At 34.4% G+C, this 21883-nt stretch overlaps 1 long non-coding RNA gene across 2 annotated transcripts in view; it reads left to right on the forward strand.

The window, feature by feature from the left end:
- LOC138705643 (uncharacterized) overlaps positions 1-21883 on the forward strand; it is a 131761-nt gene that overhangs the window by 71810 nt on the left and 38068 nt on the right. For both annotated transcript variants that reach the window (XR_011333709.1, XR_011333708.1), the window contains exon 2: positions 19305-19458. This is a non-coding gene — a long non-coding RNA (uncharacterized lncRNA). The remainder of the gene's footprint in view (positions 1-19304; positions 19459-21883) is intronic.

The following is a 21883-nucleotide window of genomic DNA, read 5'->3' on the forward strand; positions in this document are numbered from 1 at the left end:
GTGGTTAGCAAGTATCTATGGATGCATATTTACTACGTATTGAGCTTCGTGACTGTATATACTAGACTGTGGTATTAGTTCGTTGCACGAAGCCGAATATGATACAATTTGTAAAATGCTCTATTCTCTACATACAATTAAGCGTGTTCTTACTTAAAAATACTTTATTTGTATTATTAATCGCCATGCATATATATATATATATATATATATATATATATATATATATATATATATATATAGAGAGAGAGAGAGAGAGAGAGAGAGAGAGAGAGAGCAAAATTATGCCCGTTAACAATTTCCCTCTGAACACAGCAAGTTTATGTCTCTTGTTCTCTTTTCAATCGCTCCAAAATGAAATTGTTATTCTATAAATGTAGAGAGACTCAATACTTGCATATCAGCAGCCCAGTAAGCCTATTTAACTTAAAGAAAACTGAACTTTTTAAACTCCTACATAAGTTCAACATTACATGCAAGAAAAGAGACAAGCTAGGCAACATTTTACTTCACAACTTTCATCAAGTATTTTAAGAATTTTATACAGTACACACAATGAAACCTTATAACTATGATTACTTTTACTTCATACAAGGAATATTAAAGTATAAGGAGCAGATGTTCCTAGGAGAAAGTCTTCAATCAGTTCATAATAAAACAAGTGAACTTGTTCAAATATAGAGGGTACGAAATCAGTTACAAGGAACATAAAAATGTAGATGTTAATAAATTAGAATTTTCTGCGGCACATTGCGATGGGTTCTATCTACGAAGGTATCATAGGAAAACAACTCTGAAATTCTATAAAGTAATGGCAAATTCCGGCTTTGACACGTGGACGAGAAACACGAACTTAAATAAGAAGCAACTTAATGTTGTTGCTAAGAGTTGTGGAAGACTAAATATTGACATAAAACAAACATAACAATACTAAGAAATGAACTAAACAATCAAGGAGTATTTGGCAATGTAAGATCATAGAAAAAATTGTAAAGAGGCCTGTTATACGTAGCCTACAAAATTAAGGTAGCCAATGGCGTAGCTCAGTCGGCTAAGTCGCTTGCCTCCCGATCAGCCTCCCGATCAGGAATTACGCTCCGGCTGACAACCTGGTTGGATTTTTTTCCGAATATCATCTCGCTATTACCTATCTCATTGACGCTAAATAACCTCGTAGTTGATATGGCATCGTTAAATAATGAAGTAAAAAAAGTACAAAACTATGATTCCAAAGTAAACGCAGGAAAACATGATTACAAATAAATGTAGTTTATATTTAATAATAATAATAATAATAATAATAATAATATTATTATTATTATTATTATTATTATTATTATTATTATTATTATTAGGAGGCCTATTATTGCTGTCAAACCCATCATCTTAGCGCCCTAGCACCTCTCCGACATTAATTGAATAAATTACGCAATTGAAAAGCATCATTGATAATAAGATAACAATAATAAGAAAAACAAGACGGCAAATAACACAAACAAAGTATACAATAATAAATGTGTAAACAATAATACAAGAATAAACTCATGGCGAAACTCGATTAAAACGCAGTAATCATAGATTACGAAACGACGGTTAAACAGTAACCGTGGTTAAAATGTAATTTCTGTGCACCATTCATAATCACCGATTACTTAAACATGGTTAGCTGACATCTCATTTAACCAGAGTAAAGTCTATAATGGTACACTGTTTCTAAAAAAATGACTAAAGGAAAGCATCCATACCTCTGCAAAGATAATAATCGTCTAAAAACGACTGCGCTTGCTCCGTTCTACATCGAAATGACCGTGTCCTATATTTTCGCGTTGCATTTGTTGCCTTAGGGCGCTATTACATTTGCGAGTTGCATTTCTTTGTTTTTCAGTGGTTAAGTTAAAATCGTAAAAAATGGAAAATTGAATGCAAAAATGATTATATCCTAATGTGAGGTTCAAGTATCGAGATTTCAATATATTATTTAAAAAACGATGGAATATCCATATAGGAAAAGGATGCAGAAGATTAGTAGGAATGTGTGTACGATCCAGGATCCTATTTACACCAGAGAATTGTGCATTATCCTAAGATCCATCCATAACCTCTCTTTTTTTCGCTAGTGACATAGAGAAAGAGATATTCGAGTGTTCCCTCTTAAAATACAGAAAATTACAGCTGCATAGAATTGTAATATAAGCAGCCGATCCATAGGAGAAATATGACTGTTTTTGTGTTATTTCAAGTGATCCATTTGTTGCAGAAGAAAATGAAACTGTAGAAATTTTCTGCCACCTAATTCCTCGTAAGAATTCTCTCTTTCCACTGAAGAAACTTCACGCTCACCACCACCTCTATCCAAGTAATTCAAGAACTGTACAATAATAATCGTCTTCGAAATAATCACCTGCGGCCCTGTCCGCCATTTTGTTTTACTTGCTCTACTAATCACTGGTTATGTTCTTTAACCGCTCGAATATGGCCGGTTAGAGATTACCGTGGTTAACCTCCTATTTAAGTAGCCTACTAACCGAGATCGATCCACTGTAAAATTGCTTAACCAGGGGTTAGGGTTTAACCAGGGGTCAGGGTTTAACCGGTGGTTACACTAACCGACGTTGATGCACATAGACATGAGTGTTTTGCGTACTAACAATTTGTAAATCTAGCCTACTTTTGCCCACCTCTGTATCACTGCTAACAAACAAATCCTTAACCCTTAAATTCGCAAAGAATCCTATAGGATACAACAGGTTAATAGGCTATATGATATAATAGAAAAATTAAAAAAAAAATTGGTAGGAAAATTAAATTTTCACAATACTATAATATTGTACAACATATAAAATATGGACATTGCGATAGTTGTTTTCTTTACAGTTCGACATGGTTTAATAAAGTAGTGTGAGAAATGAAGTTTTCCCAATTTAAGGGCTAAAAAACTAATCCTAATATATGTTGCTCCCAATGTGCATCATTGTTAACTTACGAAAACAAATGAAAATTAGCATGGCATACACACAAATTCCACAATTTGGGACATCTGGCCGAAATCTACGGCTGACCACTAGGATCCAGAATACAAAGCAGAGGTTAAATTAAAAATACAATATGATTGCGGAGAGAATACGGAACAATGATAAATTTAAAAATAAAGTACAATTTGATTTCGGAGAAACATGAGATGAAAATACATTGAAGAGTAATGAAATTAAGTAAAATAAAAATACATAGTATTATAGTATAGGCTTCTCCCTTTAAATGTAATAATTATGGTATTAGCACAATCTAGTACAGTATATACAGTCACGAAGCTTGAGTTGTGAGGGTGCTAGGAACAATAGACTGTGCCGGTACTATTTCGCATTGTCTGTAATGAGGCGATATTAGCGATCCTAGTGGTTAGCAACTACCTATGGATGCATATTTACTACGTATTGAGCTTCGTAACTGTATATACTAGACTGTGGTATTAGCTTTAACCATTTCTAAATATTATTATTTCACTACTCGACTTAAAATACAGATTGATCTTTGAAATCCATATTCTTCATTTAGTTCACTTTAATTTCCTTTCAGAAAGAAAAGAAGAAGATAGAAATGCAGAAAGTAAGAAAAAAGAATGGCTCTGTGAGAAATGCAGGCCTTGTGCACCCCTGTCTTGGACTATTAATCAAACGTTTAAGAATATTATACAGCGGTGATAACGTTCGCGTGAGAAACTGGATTCAGGCTCCATCTGAAAAGGAGGATACACTCCACTAGCAACAAACTTGGGCACGCGTGTTACTGCTCCGGGCACAAAAACACAAAACAATATATTACAATTCCAAATACATTTATTACTTCTGTTTGAAGTGCGTCCTTATTTCTTACTTCAATTACATTACTTGAAACGATCACAGTAATAACTACAGACAGTGCGAGTTATTAAGAATTTTATAGAATTGTTTTTGCCGTAGCACAAGACACTTTATATCTCATTTTTATTACCGGAAAAGTGAGGTCTCATAACGATGAAGTAGAAATCAGAAGGAAAGTGAGGTATTAAATATTGTACATTATTAAGAACTTGAAAATGTTTAAGATAGGCATATTTTATACAATTTTATAACTTTTCATATAAAGTAGACCATAATTAAACAATGAATCCTAGCACATTTGTTTGTCGTAACCCACTTGAAATTCAGATATGATTGAAGCTGCTGTTGTAGCGTGGACATTAAAAATAACTGAGACATGGTACCGCCAACTTAAACCATAACATACAAAATTGAGTTGTTCTTCATAGATTATTGTGAGAGTTAGGATTTAAATAAACATAACATATAAAATTAAGTTGCTATTCATAGATTTTTGTGAGAGTTAGGATTTAAATAAATATAACATATAAAATTAAGTTGCTATTCATAGACTTTTGTGAGAGTTAGGATTTAAATAAACATAACATATAAAATTAAGTTGCTATTCGTAGATCTTTGTGAGAGTTAGGATTTAAATAAATATAACATATAAAATTAAGTTGCTACTCATAGATTTTTGTGACAGTTAGGATTTAAATAAATATAACATATAAAATTAAGTTGCTATTCATAGATTTTTGTGAGAGTTAGGATTTAAATAAATATAACATATAAAATTAAGTTGCTATTCATAGATCTTTGTAAGAGTTAGGATTTAAATAAATATAACATATAAAATTAAGTTGCTATTCATAGATTTTTGTGAGAGTTAGGATTTAAATAAATATAACATATAAAATTAAGTTCCTATTCATAGATCTTTGTGAGAGTTAGGATTTAAATAAATAAAACATATAAAATTAAGGTACTATTCATAGATTTTTGTGAGAGTTGGGATTTAAATAAACATAACATATAAAATTAAGTTGCTACTCATAGATTTTTGTGAGAGTTATGATTTAAATAAACATAACAAATAAAATTAAGTTGCTATTCATAGATTTTTGTGAGAGTTAGGATTTAAATAAACATAACACAAAATTAAGTTGCCGTTCATAGATTTTTGTGAGAGTTAGGATTTAAATAAACATATGCAATTAAGTTGCTATTCATATATTCTTGCGAGAATTAGGATTTAAATAAACATAACATATAAAATTAAGTTGCTATTCATACATTATTGTGAAAGTTAGGATTTAAATAAACATAACATATAAAATTAAGTTGCTATTCATAGATTTTTGTGAGAATTAGGATTTAAATAAACGTAACATATCAAATTAAGTTGCTATTCATAGATTTTTGTGAGAGGATTTAAATAAACATAACAAATAAAATTAAGTTGCTATTCATAGATTTTTGTGAGAGTTAGGATTTAAATAAACATAACATATAAAATTAAGTTGCTATTCATACATTATTGTGAAAGTTAGGATTTAAATAAACATAAAATATAAAATGAAGTTGCTATTCATAGATTATTGTGAGAGCTAGCACTTCAATAAACATACATAAAAATCAAGATTGAATTTGATGGAAACTCCATTCAATCAATTTTTCAACACATTTTCAGTATACAGTATATCTCAAAGTGATGATCTTTCATTCCAATTTGCAACGTAATTTTCCGAAAGGTATCTTACAACATTTTATTGTAATAGACTCAAATATACAGCACATTCGATTGTTAAACAATATGAATTCTGAAACACCTTATGAAACCTTAACCAAGGAAATCTAGTGAATAGCAAATCCGGAGTTTGTAAATTCCGACAAGAATTTTTAGTGTAAGATAATCTAATACGTAAATTTCGTAATATATTCAAATGCAAAAATTACATAGGAAAATTCTGCCATATCCGGAAATATATATCTCTGTGCACGAACTAGGCCTAATAGTCTGCGACACTTTCGAAGAACTTCTGCCCTTTGCCTCCACTCATTTCTGATAGTCCAGCTTTTCACATCTAACCGAAGTTAAAGTATGGCACGAAAGAGTTTAAACCCAGAAAACTATTTAACTGCAGATAAGTATACTTAAGTCAAGAATAGATTACATTATTTCACTAGAACAAACTCAGCTATTCAATTAAGTAATTTTTTTTGGTGCATACTAGTTCGGTCCCATCAGATACAAATCTGAAATATACAGTATTAATTCGGTCCGAACTATGCGGGTACAGACAAGTTTTATTGTGTGTGTGTGTCTAAATATATATAATCCAAGAAACTGTCACACTATATATTATGAACTAGATGTATCGAATTAGACATGTTTTCCTGTTGGTATGATATCGATACTGACGTGTTTTGATATTGGTACAGTAGGCCTTATATTATTAACTAACTGTCGTATCGAAACCGATAGGCCTATGTTTTCATGTTGGTATGATATCGTAGCTACTACAGAAAGTACGGCAAACAGTCCTTCCATGCAAAGCTAAATTTCTTATTCTACGCCGCTAACCCAAACATCTTTCAAATTTTCAATTAATAGACGTTCTAAAACGATTTCAAATTGACACTTACAGGTAAGTTATATACAAATTAGAAGACCAGACCAATTAAAGAAAGAACAATATATTAGACACAAAATGACGGAATTTGTACGAGTATCTAAATCAATAAAAAGACTAACAGCCTGCATAAAAATACTGTCCTACAAATCTCTCCCCAAAAAAACACTACTTCTAGTATCACTGACTACTCTGAAGTTTTGACTAAGGTTTATACTGTACAATGTAGGCCTACATGATAATCATGCCTTAAGGAAAGAGCAGGCAATTTTGTAGTTTGCTGTCTCGACTCACGAATTTATCCGTCCCTCCTTATGACAGTTCTAAGCATGCGTAGAATGGAAAGTCGGCCCGGGTAGCGTAGCCGGCACAGTGCTGGCCTTCTGTGCTCGAGTTTGCTGGTTCGATCCCGGCTCAGGTCAACGGCATTTAAGTGTGCTTAAATGCGACAAGCTCATATCAGTAGATTCACTGGCATTTAAAAGAACTCCTGCGAGACAAAATTCCGGCACACCGGCGACGCTGATATAACCTCGGCAGTTGCGAGCGTCGTTAAATAAACCATATTTATATTTATAGAATGGGAAGGAAAATGTTGATTTCCAACCAGTATTGCTCCATTTTCGATCCGGGACTGAACTAGTAGTGTTAACTTAATGACCCGGATCCGAACTAGTATCGTTTACTTCTTGGCTCCGGACCGAAATAGTGTATGTTTTTGAACATGGGACCAAACTAGTAAACTCCGATTTTTTTCATAACCTACATTACAATTTTTTTATGCCTCAATTATTACAGTATTTCAGCATGGTTCTAAACTTAATTTTATGTAGATTCTAAATAAAAATAATTATTGCTGAAACACTTTTCTTGTATTTTTAAATAAACAAAATCACTTTGTCAATTTCACATTTCATAGGCCTATGTAGGTTTTCATTTCGCCGATCTCTGTATTACTACAACAATAACCTCAATATGTTAATGACTGTACCAAATATCTTCTCCCTATCACCAATCCATCGACGCTAACTAACCTAGTAATAGATACAGAGTGGTCAAATGATCGAGGAAAAAATACATACATTTTTTTTAATTACAGAGATATTAAAGTATTATTTCCGTCAAAACCTGGATAACATTTATTCTTCTTATCCTCATGAGTCCTGAGATATTTGATGTTTTATTTTCAAAGTTCAATATTATTCTATATTAAAAAAATTCACTAACATGAAGAAAAACGCTGAAAAAATTCTGCAGTTTAAAGTTAGGGCACAAATGAAGGTATGAATATTACACTACACTTCGGGTCTCTATAATAACGTATGAAGTGTGGTGTAATATATATCATACTACACTTTCGGGACTCAGAAGGTTAAAGTATTTCATGATATTCACTGTAAATCATATGAGAAGAAACCTATTAGGCTATATTTCTCAATGTCGGAAAGGAATAAGAATTTAAACGGATGATTTATTTTCTTCAGATTATTAACGATCATTATGGTGGTGCTGGTGATGGTGATAGAGTATAATGCGGGTTAAGAAAATTGTGATCTAACAGACTCTCGATATTTCTCACAAATATATTGCATGTCTGAAATCCAACTCTGCACCTTTCAGCTTAAAGTCTGTCACTTAACCAATTGAGCCAGCAAGGTATACATGTTCATATACGAGGAAGTAAAAATAAGAGACAGACACATGAACGTTAGTTAATGTAACCATGGGCATCTGACGGATGGATGCTGTGTTTATTCAAATTTTATGGCGTGTGTACTCTTGGACAATTTATTATTCATATGTGCGACATCCAACAAGTCAGCAGGACAGTTTGTCTTCGTGTACGTTTGACATGAGCGAACGTCGACAGGAGGCCCAATATAACTAAACATCGACGACAGGAGATGAAACGTCAAATGCCATGTAGCAATTCCCTGCGGCGCTGGATTATGTTGATCTTGTGTTAATCGGACATGGTAATTATGCAAAAGTGAGCATGTCTTATGTACTATAATGTGGCTCATAAATTGTGCAAATATTATTCCTCCTAGATGCAATACAGTGTTTGAAATAAGAATGGACCTTCCACTGCTCCCGGCCACCTCTGGTGCGTCTCGATTTTTTCTAAACGTTCATCGTCAAGAAGGAAATGAGGTCTATTGTTATTTATGAAGCGTATTGATACGGTATGTAGCATGACTTTCCTCAAGCTTGCATTCAATATGGAACGTACCTCGTTAGCATATTTGACAACGAACCCAATTTGTTACTATAATATGACGTAGCAGTAATGTTACGCTGCTAATATTTCTTTAGAAGTATTTTTTTAAAACACAAGTATAAAAAACGATCAGGTTTTTTAAAAGAGCACGGAGAAAAGAAAACACGCATTTCAGAATACATTAAGCTTACTTGAAAATTTGTCAGAGTGCTTAAACAACAGATTGTGAGAAAAAGGATATATAAATATGAAAGTAAAAATTCTAATTTAACGAACGGAATTTGAAATAGAGAAATGAAAAATAAAATACTATTGTTAAGAAATCGAAAATATACATGATTCTAACTGATGAGAGAGAGAGAGAGAGAGAGAGAGAGAGAGAGAGAGAGAGAGAGAGAAAGTGGTAAGAATTGAGGGAGCAAAGGAAAAAAAAGTAAGTTAAAGGAGGAGAGGAGAGGAGAGGAGAGGAGAGGAGAGGAGAGGAGAGGAGAGGAGAGGAGAGGAGATTCTTAATTATTACTATTACTTATGGAATAGGCTACTTGGGCCGTTCCGACTCCATGAATTCAGAATTGTCCTTCCAATTTTTTTCTTCGCCTGCCAACATTTAGGCCTACTAAATGTAAATATGTGAACCAGAGCGAGACGACAAACATGGTATCGAGTAACAAGGATGAAAGGACATACCGTATTTAATTACATTAGCCCCTCCCCTGTGTAATCCCCCCTTTAAATTTTTCATTAAATAAATTAAACTAATTAAACATCGCAAAATTCCCTCCCTTAGTAACACACCATTTATACTGATGAAAGTGACAACACAGGGAAAGCAAACAGCGGGAGACAAATCATGAACGACAGTTTGTGAATAAACAGTGTTTATGGTATTTCATAGCCTCTGATTGAGGTTATGGCTGATATGTACAGTAGTGGCAAAAAAAAAAAAAAACCGGACCGACCCTTGTAGCTGATTTCAGAGCCTTGTTCACTCCAGAGCACGATAGACTGGTAACTAAGACTTTCGTGGTTCGAATCCTGCCTGGGAAGGAAACTTTTTTTTTGTTCCTTATTCAAATTTATTCCCAATACTTTTCGATTGCAGCGATACATTACTACTTAATTAAATTATTATTCCCAGAACATGAATTTTACCAGCAATATTTCCTACATTAAAGCTATTCACCAAGTAATAAATGAGTGATTTAATTTACTCTTTTTGATATGTAAATTTAATTTTTATGTATGACTTCATTAGACCTACTCCTGTCTTTCTCAGCCAGTTGAAAGATTCTTACATCCATCACCCGAAAAAGAAGTCAATATCTTCTGCGAACCTCCGGAAAAATAACTAAGAAAGAGACCAGTGAAGTGCTTTGTGTGGAGTGTGGCATTGTATGTTGTATGGATATTACGACGAAGTGAAGAGAAACTAATTGAAGCATTTGAAATGTGGATATGGAGAAGAATGGAACGTGTGAAGTGTACAGACAGAATTAGAAATGAAGTTGTGTTGGAAGGAGTGGCTGAAGAAAGAATGATGCTGAAACTGACCACAAAGAGAAAAAAGGAATTGGTTGGGTCACTGGCTGAGAAGAAATTGCCTACTGAAGGATGCACTGGAAGGAGTGGTGAACGGAAGAAGAGTTCGGGGCAGAAGAAGATATCAGAAGATAGACGACATTAAGATATGTGGATCATATGTGGAAACTAAGAGGAAGGCAGAGAATGCTGGTTTGCAGTGAAAGACCTGCCCATAGGCAGAGGAGATGCAGGTTGACTGATAGCGGGGTGTTGGACGGAGGTGGGGAACAAGCTAGGGCTTGTTTACTTTTTCCGGTCTGGTTGAAGGTTTTGTACGTACTAGTATTGAAGCTGGGGCAGTTGGGACTATGTGGAATTATTGCGAAGTCGAGAACGAAATTCAATTGGAAGAAATTTTTAAATACATATTATTAAATTCCTTCTACAAAAAAAAAAAAAAAAAAAAAAAAAAAAAAAAAAAAAAAAAAAAAAAAAAAACACTTGCAGTACAAATTAGTAATTTTATTCGAAATGGCAAAATGCGACGCAATTGCTAAAAAAAAAACAGCCTTAATTACAAGTATACTAAAATGTATAATGACATGATGTTGAAGTACCGGTATCTAGGTATATTTAAAAATTATACCGTATGAATTAAAATTAGAAATAGGAGATATTTAGAATATGCAATTTAAATTAATATTGATATATTAATATATTTAACATCTCGTATATTTTAAATACGTATCTTGTGAATTTATATACCGGTATTTCATTTTACTTCATTTGACTCTTAGTTTACTCTATTTTGTTATCAAGTTAACCTACAAAACTTTCATTTTGACTTCTTACTAATATTAAATTCTTACTAAATAGAATATTTCACTTATTTAAATTTTTAAGTATAATATTATCTTCGTTTCTTGGCAGCGAGTATTACTCATACTATATTATATTAATAGAACTTATTGTTTTCTAAATGTTTTATATAAATATTGTTTCTTTTATAGTAATCTAATTAGAATCAGACAAGTCTATTTCTGTGATGTATGTTTTATAATTACTATGTTTATGTCTCTTCTTTTCCTTATTTTGCAATTTACGTAGGCCTACAGTTCCAAATGGTATGTGTTCTGATATTGTAATAATTTATTATTATTATTATTATTATTATTATTATTATTATTATTATTATTGTTGTTGTTGTTACAAAATGCCTTTGTAAATAGTATTGCCCTGTATAATAGTTTATATGCCTAAGAATAATATTAAGTTTCTACAACCTAGAGACGATAATGCGATGTATTCCAACCAACGTAATATTTACGTTTGTCCTGCAGGCGAACATTTAATTTGTTTCCTTGCTCGGCCTATATTGCTCCATCCAACTAACATGATGTGTGTATGAGGGGAGGACTACCTTGCCAGCTGCTTTGTAAACACTGTATTATTCTGTGTGTACGTAACTTCAGAGTAAAGTTGTCTCAACTTCGAACTCTAGTTACAATATCCTGATTTGACAATAGGAGAGTGCATAGTATGGCAAATGGTGGCGCCAGCTTCGCTTGGCACCACAGTCGATATGGAATTCATTCCACCCCGCGTGCACAATAAGCCTATTAAGACTGAAGTGGTTAGGCATACTCCATATCCGGCCCGATAAATATTTCTATACTTCTATTTCCTATTTCTCCATGCATGCGTACATGTTCGAATCTAAGTTTTATTATATACTTTTTGCATTGTAGAATTATAAAATAAAAGTTCTTGAACAATAATTGACATCATATCGCCACACTCTAGTATATACAGTCACGAAGCTCAATACGTAGTAAATATGCATCCATAGATAGTTGCTAACCACTAGGATCGCTACTATCGTCTCATTACCGACAATGCGAAATAGTACCTGCACAGTCTATTGTTCCTAGTACCCTCATAAATTCAAGCTTCGTCACTGCATATATTAGACTGTGATATCGCTTTGAATTATGCATCTGGATCATTCCGTCAACATTCCACCACTTCGTCATCATTCCATACCATTCCCCGAACGCCGGCTGGCGATGCACGGAAGGAGTCGGCCTAAGGACAAAGCCTGAGTACGCAGCAAACCTTAATGTAGTCAGCTGGCGTGGATTTGGGAAAGCGCCAAGCTTGAGAGTTAGCGCAATAGATCGTGAAAGGTTGCAGTATTAGGTCATAGTGCCTCCCTCCCGAAATTCAATTACATTTCATATTGATTTGAAATTTTACCTGAAGAGAGCGAAGTTTTAAGAATTTGCACTAGGAATTATTTTAATGGTTGTGAATGTTATAAAAGGTTTGATTCTTTTTTTACTTATTTAAAGAAGTAACGTCAATTTATCAATACGTTCATAAATGAAGACCCATTTTTCCAAAGTGGCTAAGTGCCAAAAATAATTTTCAGATATAATGATGAAAAACACACTGCCACATGTATGTTGAGATACCTCCAAAGCTATATTTCTGAGCACGAATGAATCACTTACAATTGAACTACTACAAAGTCATTTAGTTTGACACTTCCCAAAGATTGAATAAAATGAAATTAGAAAAATTGGCACTTGGCCCCTTTGGAAATATATGTCTTTGATTTTATCAGTATGATCGGGTAAAGCGATCGGTTTGGAAGTAAATCCCGAAAAGACAAAGTATATGATTATGTCTCGTGACCAGAATTATGTACGAAATGGAAATATAAAAATTGGAGATTTATCCTTCGAAGAGGTGGAAAAATTCAAATATCTTGGAGCAACAGTAACAAATATAAATGACACTCGGGAGGAAATTAAACGCAGAATAAATATGGGAAATGCGCGTTATTATTCGGTTGAGAAGCTCTTATCATCCAGTCTGCTGTCCAAAAATCTGAAAGTTAGAATTTATAAAACAGTTATATTACCGGTTGTTCTGTATGGTTGTGAAACTTGGACTCTCACTCTGAGAGAGGAACATAGGTTAAGGGTGTTTGAGAATAAGGCGCTTAGGAAAATATTTGGAGCTAAGCGGGATGAAGTTACAGGAGAATGGAGAAAGTCACACAACACAGAACTGCACGAATTGTATTCTTCACCTGCCATAATTAGGAACATTAAATCCAGACGTTTGAGATGGGCAGGGCATGTAGCACGTATGGGCGAATCCAGAAATGCATATAGAGTGTTAGTTGAGAGACCGGAGGGAAAAAGACCTTTAGGGAGGCCGAGACGTAGATGGGAGGATAATATTAAAATGGATTTGAGGGAGGTGGGGTATGATGATAGAGACTGGATTAATCTTGCACAGGATAGGGACCGATGGCGGGCTTATGTCAGGGCGGCAATGAACCTTCGGGTTCCTTAAAAGCCATTTGTAAGTAAGTAAGTAGTCGGGTGATATTCTGTAAGAAGGAACCAACTGATACAACATTGAAACCAGAGAAAAAATAGGCTATTTACATACAAGAACGAAATGTTTTTAACTTTACTATAATATAATGTTGATTCCTTTCAGCTGAATGTCATCGCCCAATTGTGTTTTGACTTCTACATGTTAATTGACTTTGATATCCTTCATAGTTAAGCCCTCTCGCAGCTGAGGTTGTGAGATGACAACCGCAGCAAATGGCTGTTGTCTGTGACGGTCAGCGTCCGCTGAGAGTATAATGTATGCATTGAAACAGCCCATGGCAAGGCTGCAAACACAGAATCTGTCAGCGTTTAATAGCGCCTAGCATCAATTCACACACACTGAGAATATATTCAATACACATTTCTGCATGACTGCACGGCTTGAGCGCGAGACGGGATGGAAGAGCCCCACACACGTCTGAGACACACCTGTTGAGTATGCAACGTGTAACACGTTCGGAAGCAGGACAGTTTTACATGTGTACAAGCAACGACTATGCACATAATATGGGCTATAGGATGCCCATCAAACAACGACGCAATACAGCACCCCTCTAAAATTTCATATACAGAAGGATGTATCAGAAGTTGGAGATGTAAAGTTCTAGGATACGGTGGTAAGTTATACCCAGTTTACCAAGTTATACCAACTTATGATCCGGCTGGAAGCCCGAGAAAATTTTGAGTTATCACGTCGCCAGGAAAACTTCAGTAGTTATTTTAACCCAGAAGTCTACTTTCAAGCACAATTACCGTGAAAAACTAAACGCTCAGTGGCATAACAGATACCAAGCTTGTCAATAGACCTGAGATTCGGGAGTTTCAAGCCTGACCTTTCTTTCATTCATTCATTCATTCATACTTTTCTGCCCAACGGCAGATCTTTCACGTAATCCCAGCATTCTCCAATCTTTTCTATTTCCTGTCTTCCTTTTATCCTCCTGATCACTTTCAGTATTATTCTTTCTTCACCAACTCTTGCTAGCACAGCTTCGTTTTTTCTTATCCTGTCTGTCCATTTCACACGCCCTGTTCTTCTCCACAATCAAGTTTCAAAAGCGATGCAATTTTAAGGGGACACACATGATTTTTAAAACTTCCACCATTTTGAACCAAAATTTGTGTAATTTAAACTACATAAAGTATCACATTTAGTGATACGTCTGCATTTTAACTAATCATATAACATATCATTATTGTTCAACATACAATAGCCTATATTGATGCACACGCTTGCACATAACATGTTTTTTGTTAATGAAAGTTTCTTGCTATAAGGATAATGTGTCCAAAATATGAGATAGTTAATAGTTCTTCAGAATAGTATATTAATGTTATGTTAGGACTCAACTTTTATGTTTTAGCACTAAATCATAATTAAATATATCACATTCTCTATACTATCAATGTAATACACCACAATTATGAGCTATTTAGGCCTGTGATTTTAAATATTTGACCTGGTTATGCCTTAATGTATCATTTGTACGTTCATTCTAATATTTTTGTTCAATTTTCACACTATGCTTAACATTGTATATATATATATATATATATATATATATATATATATATATATATATATATAATTACTCCACTATGATGCATTATTTTGAACATGTGGTCACATTCTTTTAATTGATTTTAGGTATTTGATGTTGTAAACACTATTGTACCTGAGGATGCCCCTAGGAGGGTTAAAACGTTTGTAAGATAATACAACATTATGTAAATATATAAAACACTGATTTAATTTGTTTTATATTTGTGTTAAGCCATAAGATTGAAAGACTTAATATATTGATATATAACAACATTACATAAATAGGCCTACAATACTACTATCTGTACAAATTTGATTCCATTAGGGCTAATAGTTTTTAAATCATTTCTTTTAAATATATTTTATATTGACGTCAATGTTTTCAAAATTTTAGTTCATAATTGCTCAAAAGCTTGAAAATAGTCACAGGAATAAAAATTAATTAGCTTCTTGAGCTCAGTCTAAATAAGAATAACAATATTTTTTTAATTTTTTTAATTTACCATTACAGCATATTTTTAATCTAAGTATGAGATATATATATATATATACAGTCTATATATATATATATATATATATATATATATATATATACATACCCCGAATGAACTTAATATTAATATTTAATACAAATGCTAATTAAATTTTATTAATCAATATTTAATTTACCTCTGTGAGGAGCTTCATACCAATCTGACAATAACTGTTATGCAAGGAGTTTTATGCATCAAACTGCTTAAAATTTTAAAGTCGAGAAAACAGCATTAAAAAAAAAAAACATTTCTCTCAATTCACTCACGCACCGCATGTTTGGTCACATGTAATTATAATGGTTAGATGATGTACAAGTCACGATCATAAAAACAAAAAGGCTGATTTTCTTAATTTTTCAGCATTATTTCATCATAATTTCCTCTTAAAGGCGCTGAAATTCTTTCCTTAGTATGGCTTTCTTCGGAAGAATGAGTGATCCGATAAATGTCCTGGGTGGCATTCATGAATCCGACGCTGACAGGTGGACCATCCTGCCTAAGTCCTGGATGTCAGGTCCCATTTTCAGAAACCTGTAACAGCATCAAAACTTCGACCCAGTCTATTTTTAACTACTGCAGATGATAGATGAAATAAGGAGAAGGTGGAAACTGTTTGTGGAATATTTGAGGGAAGCTGGAGTATCTCGAGAAAAAATACAGCGTCTACTTTGTTCGCCATAAATTCCACCACGACCTGGCCAGTGACCGAACCTGGGTCGGCTGGATGGGAGGTCAACGCGCTAGAGCTTGAGCCACAGACACGGCTACTAAATAAGGGTTAATAGTTAACCAAAGATATGAAACAGACCTTAAAGCATAATCTAATACATATACGATGATGATTATCACGATACCTAGAATATAATATACTTTAGTTAATTTTCAATGCACATTTACGTATTTTGCGTACAGGCCTTAAGTATCCGGACTATAGTAGACTTATCAACAAGGCATAAATTACAAAATACTTTCAGTCTCATGACACCCGGTCTTAGGTATAGAAAATATTCTAGTTATTTTCTTAGAAGACTAGAATTTAATGTGAATGGGCTTACATTTCTCCGTTTTTTAACATACAGCCTGTATGCGAATTTGTATAAAACCTTTCAACTTGCCGCCTAGTTAATGACTTTAACACGTCTGTCGAGATTTGAAACGACTGTACTACGTACAATAAAATATAATTATTACAGTAATAAAACCAAACCTTTGTTCTTTCAGTAAATCTATAGCCGTTTTCCAGTTCTGACACCATTGTTTTTACAATGTGAGAAAAAGATATTCAACATATTTTCCCACTCCCATTTTAACACAGAGGAATGTATAGAGCCACGTGATTAAGTACACTGTAAAATAATAGTACCTTTCATTTCCATAAATTTCACCACCTGAATATTTCCAATGCCAGGGCACTTGACAAGGTATATTATCCACTTCCGAATAAAGAAGTTATCTGATTTTAAAGAAAGAATGCGTGTTTTATGTATGGCCACAGTATTATAAAAGAAGTTATAATTGCTTAAAGAATATTTTTTTTACAAATAATTGCAGTAATTACCGATAATCATTCAATTTCGTTGAAATAACATTTAGGCCAGACTCCTTTTTTTTTGCAACAGTTAAAAAGCTCAGCAGATGTTTGTCCGTTGTCAATACGAATTCTTTTATTGTCTTGCTATAGCTTGGCTTGGCTTTTCGAGAGCTGGGTCAGGAACGGGTCCTTGCACTTAGGCTTGATTTGGCCCATTGTGCGCCCAATAGCGTATATGTGATGATAGTCCAAGTCCGACAGATGGTCTGGGTGACATTCGTGAATCCGATGCTGACCGGTGGACTATCCTGCCTCCGCCCTGACAGAGCCAGGTCCCACCTCAGACGAGTGCCTGATAAGCCCCAGTGTCCGGAGCCCAATGTCCTATATCAGCATCGCAAGACTTCACCCCAGTCCATTTTTAAATATAGTAGATGACAAATGAAATGAGGCGAAGGTAAAGAGTAGTGTTTTTTTTTATTTGGTTATTTAACGACGCTGTATCAACTACTAGATTATTTAGCGACGATGGGATTGGTGATAGCGAGATATTTGGCGAGATGAAGCCGAGTATTGGCCATAGATAACCTGACATTCGTCCTATGGTTGGGGAACACCTCGGGAAAAACCCAATCAGTTAATCAGCCCAAGCGGGAATCGAACCAGCGCCCGAGCGCAACTCCAGATCGGCAGGCAAGCGCCTTAGCCGACCGAGGTCGGTGGCTAAAAGTGGTGGTGGAATGATAGAGGAAGACGGGAGTACCCTGAGAAAGAACTCTAAAACGTCCAATTTGTCCAACACAAATTGTATTAAGACCTGATCAGGGATCAAACCCGTGTCGTTTGGATGGAGGACCAGTGCTCTAACGTTTGTATTGACTCAGATGGGCGTCCGTCGTTGTATAATTCTGTTATATGTTTGTCAAATATAAGATTGGAAACATCCCAAAATACTAGGTGATTCATCCAGTATGTGGTGAGATATTTTTGTAGTCACGTAACTGGTGAGGTGGGGATTGCACTTACCCCAACTTAGAAACTTGTATCGTAGCACTCAGATAATCAAACTGAATTTTTAATTTATATAATAGAGTACTTTATTTGTTTTAACTAGGTTTTCTTCAAAATTACGGAAGCAGGCAGCATAATAAGCAATGAAAAAGAAATAAATATCTCCGCACATCCACCTGGCGCAGGCTTCTTTTCTTACAATGGCTGGGGTACTCACAGTCACCAGTTCACAAATTACGAGTTAAAATTATGGACACACTTTGCTATGCTTATTACACGAGAGAAAGTATTAATGATACAACATGATGTGCATTAATTGTTAGAAAATCTTTCCAAGAATCAAAATATGGATGGAATATCTTGTAGTACAGATAGCACATACTCCCAAAGAAAGAAGTTAAGAGTCAGATCTGGTGATCTGGAAGGCCAAGCGCGGTAGGTGAGATTAATGGCGATAGCATGTCCAATCCAACGTTGTGACAAAGGTGAAAAAAGGTGAAGGTGAAACGGGAGACAGTATGAAACAAACTTTGCATCGTTGTTACTGCATGACGCAAAACGACTTTTACTGTGTAGTCGCCATTTTGCCATACTGTCTCCCCTGGCGGCGAAAGTATGAAACTGATGTCCCGGGGCAAAAAGACAGAAACTTTGAGAGACTTGCTAATAATTTATGCATACAGTGTTTTAATGTATAATTATTAATAATTACTTTATAATAAGGATATGAAAATGTTTCCAACATTTTGAATCACAGTGTACGTTAAGGATCAAGCAGGAAAGAGATAAAACATCTTCCATTACGAACTGCGTCGTGGTCAACGGCTTAGTGCTTAACATGCTTTCCTAAGTTCTCGAGTTCAAATCCGGTGCAAGACGATAGATTCTTAGCTTGACTTCTTTCGGCAAGAAAGTAAATCCATAACATACAGTACATACGACATACACTATTATTTTATATATAGACAGTAAGGCAAGCATTTTCATGATTTTTTAGAGTTTTCATATTTGTCGGGATTTACTCTAAACCCATTTATACTCTTTCTCAATTCATTCTAGATAGACAAACGGCGAGAATCCCTTGATGTGGGATTGGTATAACGCCGAGCTTTCGTCTGCTCTAAAACAACACAGTTTGAGCAGACCATGGACAGACGTCTCTACAAACAACAGATTCGAAGACCTGGACCGTGAACTTCAAGCAACGTCAAAGGTAAGCCTTAACAGTTGTATATACAAAAAGCAAGCAACAAACATTCAATGTCACTAAACATCAAGCTAGAGTAGTACAAATTGCACTTTATTTACATTTTAGTACACGGCAATACAGTGGCATGCAAGGTAAAGTTCAAGAGCGCAGCTCTATGGTATGCTGCATCAACTTTCCTTTCGCATTCCTTGCTGCACATGACAATTTGGTATTGTGTAAGCTATAATCCCAAGTCTTACGAGATTTAGTTTTGGTCATATCACCCAGTATTCGATTATCGAAGTAATTGAAGTTCCCACGTGAAAAGTCGTGATTGGATGAAACCAGTCCACCATGTACGAAATATCATGTTCTTCCCCGGGCATCAATTTTCGTACATAAAATCAACTCCCTAAATTTTAGTCTATTGAAATTAACAATTCAAATTAGTTTTCAGAGACTCACGATTTTTTTATAAGCATTCACATCTGATTCTTTAAAATTGTGCAAAGTGGTTTATGCACCTGATGAGAGTGTTTACTAAGGGATTCTCAAGTAGCTATATAACTAACTAATACATTTTTTGTACTGTATCTGTGCCATTTTCTTTTATAACGCATTGTTAAGTACAGAGTGAATCATTTAAGTGTATATTTTCTCAAGGCCACATTCTCATAATTTTGCATTGCAGCGATCACCGTTGAAGGCTACGTAACTTATTCAAAAGAATGGCCCAGATAGTAATTTGCATTTCTTGTGGCCGTATCTATATTCTATTTTCGTCAGAAATCAGTGATTACCATCAACGGGGTAACACTGGCCCATTAAGGGTAGCTTTGGCCCAACAGAGAATATATTATATTTCAATTTTTATATCTCCCACAAATGTGGTATACGTATCTATATAGTTTCAACTGTATTGTGTAAATGGCAGCTTCAGCCAGTAAAACAGTTTAACCACCACCACCACCACCACCACCACCACTACCACCACTATGTTTATGTAACATCTAAATAATCACTTCCAGCATAATAGAACCGACTTCAGAAAACATAGGGGATTATACCTAGGGCAGTTAAAGTGACTATTACACTTTTACTACGTCACACTACTTTTGGCCAATAAAACGGTACGAAAGGACGTCTTTCAACCAATCATGGCTGCTTATCGCACAATTTTATCGCGTCCCTAGCATTTGTTTAATTTTATCACGTCCCTAGCATTTGTTTATTTTTATCACTACCTTAGCATTTGTTTCTTTGTTTGCCAACATTTCAAACTGCACTGGTCTGGACGTCAAAAAACAGAAAATTACAAACCACTCCAGTCGAAGCACAGCACTTCCAAATATGACTCGCATTGGCATTCAAGAACAAGAATTAATAAAGATCACTGGTTATATATGAAGAGCATCATTCGGAAATCCTGAATAAGTTGAGGGATATACCATGTACATCAACGAGTTCACTTCTTTTACGCACACGTCCAATATAACATCAAATGAACCACCAACCACTAAAACATTCAAATTTAAAAATTGTACTTTCAATAATTGTTTCTTTTAAAATTATTCATGTTTATTTTTTATTTCATCATCGTGTTAATTAAAACGTTTCTTGTTTATTTCATCATCCCTAATTAAAACTTCTAACACTTGTTTATATTATTTAGGTTATGTTTGTTATAGCTTCTGCTATATGATATTATGGATAGTCACGTATCAGAGATTGTTTAAAACTAAGATTTATTGAAAATCATCTGTCAAGTGACGTTGATTACTGGGATCCGGATGATTGAAGTGAAATGCAAATGTTTTAATAAAAATGAAACTGAATCAACAAAGTCTTCTTGACTAGTAACCGTCCACAGAGTTCAATGAAGATTCCATAGTTGGCACAACTGATAACAAGAAAACATAATCATAAAACAGTACTGCCATCTAGGGTAATGTTGAGATGGTACAATAATACATTTGAAGACAGTTGTATTTTCGTAAGCCAATTAATATTTTATTGTATTGGAGTACTTTGTTACTTCTAATATTTATAAACTTTCTTCTAATCGTGTAATAGTCAATTAAATCCCACTCGAGTTTTGATTTTCTCTAGATAAATTAAAACCTCTAGTGAGATTACTGTTGATAATTCCAGATACTGTCTCATAAGTAATGACTTTGGAGTAAAACTTTAGTTGGAGTGTTGTAACAAGTAATTAATATATCTTTAAACTAAGGCCATTAAATTCAATGGTCGTGAGCCACCTTTCAGCGAGATTTCTTAGCCCGCTAAGAACCCAATTTCTGGTTTTTGACGGGAAGAGTTCGGTGATACCCAATTTTAATGGATTCCAGGTTTTGGAAATATATTTCACGTAGGAAGTTGGCTATAAATCGAAACGGATATCGAAGACACAAGATCAGGGCAATTTTCCGGGTGTGTTGGCAGTTCG

Source organism: Periplaneta americana, chromosome 9 (genome assembly GCF_040183065.1).
Source record: "Periplaneta americana isolate PAMFEO1 chromosome 9, P.americana_PAMFEO1_priV1, whole genome shotgun sequence".
Lineage (NCBI taxonomy): Eukaryota > Metazoa > Arthropoda > Insecta > Blattodea > Blattidae > Periplaneta > Periplaneta americana.